General features: G+C 40.4%; 1 non-coding gene across 1 annotated transcript; it reads right to left on the bottom strand.

Annotated features, from left to right (window-relative positions):
* Nucleotides 1-967: 967 nt before the first annotated feature.
* On the bottom strand, nt 968-1,074 carry LOC127077716 (small nucleolar RNA R71). Its single transcript, XR_007787497.1, has one exon. It is a non-coding gene; the product is annotated as a small nucleolar RNA R71 (small nucleolar RNA).
* Nucleotides 1,075-2,643: the final 1,569 nt, after the last annotated feature.

Consider the following 2,643-nt stretch of genomic DNA (forward strand, 5'->3'; position numbering starts at 1 on the left):
AAATATGTTTACTACTCTAACGCAATGCACGCCTTTTTATAAGTGACAATAAGAGGGTTTGATTAGGGAGTACAACTCGGTTCTGAATACGCGAAAGCGACAGTTCCTGTTAAATTAGTTCTTTTCAAAGTAGGAAACACTGCCCATAAGTAGTTCTATTAGCAAGTACTTGGATTATTAATTGATTATGTGAATTACATTCGAGCCTGTCTTTATTAATTGAACTTTATTCAACACTTTACTTTTCATTGCACACTCTAAAAACCCCTATTTTGATTACCTTAGATAAACACCATAACAATAGATAACGATAGATTGACACTTGGTCTCTATGGATTTGACAATCTTTTATATTACTCTGACGCGTTCGTATACTTGCGAAAAGCACGCATCAAGTTTTTGGCGCCGTTGCCGGGGACCAATTTCGTCAAATTTCGTACCCTGTTGTTATATCGTTTAGACTTAGGTTATTACCCGCCGGTCTATGGGAAGAACTCGCAGCACCGGAAGTTTAGTATACCCTCTGGCGGAACCTGAACGTTACGCTCGCGCAAGTTTATTCTTCCATAGAATTAGGAGAGCTATGGATGAAGATCAAAATCAAATACCTCTTAAGGATTTCGCTCAACCATCCAACGAAGAACCTAGTTCTAGTATAGTAAACCCAACCATACCAGCTAATAATTTCGAACTTAAACCCTCCCTGTTGCAACTAGTGCAACAAAGACAACTCGCAGGTCTCACTACTGAGAACCCAAACCAACATTTAAAAATCTTTCTCTAATTAGCAGACACTTTTAAAACCAATGGAGCTTCTCCTGAGGCAATCCGTTTAAGATTATTCCCTTTTTCCCTCAAAGATAAAGCCCTATCTTGGTTAGATTCCCTTCCACTCAATTCAATTACGACTTGGGATAAACTTAGAAGAGTATTCCTTGCTAGATACTTTCCCCCAAGTAAGATCGTCGTTCTTCGAAACCACATAACTAGATTTACCCAGAACCAAGGAGAATCGTTGTTCGAAGCTTGGGAGAGATATAAAGAGTTGTTAAGAGCATGCCCACATCATGGCTTATAAAGTTAGTTAATCATTCAGACCTTCTATAATGGACTTCGCTATAACACTAAGATGACCATCGATGCTGCCGCAGGCGGTGCACTGATGAACAAACCCTATCCTGAAGCTAGCGCCCTCATCGATGGCTCAAAACCATCAATCATGGGGAGTCGAACGAGCGACAGTTGAGAAGAAGGAAGCCCAAGGAGGAGTGCATGAACTAAGCTCTATAGACATGATGCAAGCTAAAATGGATGCATTAGCCCTCGAGGTCGAGCATATGTGCATAAACCCGAATACTTCAGTCGCAGTTTTGTCGGATTATGAGATATGTGGAACCAAAGGACACCAATCTGCAGAATGCAGTCTATTAAACGAAACCCACTCTGAGCAAGTGAACTACACCCAAGGGAACCCATATTCGAATACCTATAACCCTGGATGGAGGAATCACCCGAACTTCTCCTATAAGAACAATAACCCTATCCAAAATAATGTACCTCCGAGACAATCAGGTTACCAAGCCCCAAGATCAAATCAACCTATGCAACCTGTACCACCAAAGCCGAGCCTTGAGAAAATTATGGAAAATTTTATCACTGCTCAAACCCAACAAAACAAATAGTTCATGAACCAAAACATTCACGTTAATGAACTGATTACTCAGTTAGGAACCAAGGTTGACCAAATAGTTACTCACACCAAGATGCTTGAAACCCAGATCTCTCAGGTAGCTTTAAACCAAGCCCCCCAGACTACACCTGGAGGGCAGTTCCCTGGACAACCTCAACAGAATCCGAGAGGGCAAGCCAATGCCATTACCCTACGAAGTGGGAATGCTTATGATGAGCCACCAAACCCAAGATTGAGTGAACCTAAAACTTGTAAGGAATATACCGAACCCACAGACAAAGTAAAGGAACCAGAGGAATCTGAAAACCGGGAAGGTCAAGAAAAAGGAGAAGAACCTAAAGATAAAACTTATGTACCACCCCTGCCATATAAACCACCTATACCATATCCGCAAAGTCTCAAACAAACCCAGATCAATAACCAGTATCAGAAATTTATTAAAGTTATAGAAAAACTCCACGTAGAAATCCCTTTCACAAAAGCCATCACCCAAATACCTTCTTATGCAAAGTTTCTCAAAGACATCCTTACCAACAAACGTAGACTAGACGATCCGAGGCCCCTGAAATGCAATTCCATTTCCGAGAATAAGTTAGCCAAGAAAGATAAAGATCCTGTAAATTTCTCCATTCCTTGTCTTTTGGGAATTCATGTCATCGAAAAAGCTTTTCTATACTTAGGAGCTAGTGTGAGCTTAATGCCTTTAGCAGTTTGTGAGAGGTTAAACTTAGGAGAATTACAACCTACTAAGATGTCACTTCAGTTAGCCGATAGATCTGTTAAGTATCCAATAGGCATTCTAGAAGATGTCCCTGTTAGGATAGGTCAGTTATTTATCCCTATTGATTTTGTTGTCATGGACATCAAAGAAGATAATGATATACCAATCCTTCTAGGTAGACCATTCTTATCAACTACAGGAGCCATAATAGATGTCAAGAGAGGAAACTTGA

The sequence above is a fragment of the Lathyrus oleraceus genome, chromosome 4, assembly GCF_024323335.1.
Source record: "Lathyrus oleraceus cultivar Zhongwan6 chromosome 4, CAAS_Psat_ZW6_1.0, whole genome shotgun sequence".
Taxonomy (NCBI): domain Eukaryota; kingdom Viridiplantae; phylum Streptophyta; class Magnoliopsida; order Fabales; family Fabaceae; genus Lathyrus; species Lathyrus oleraceus.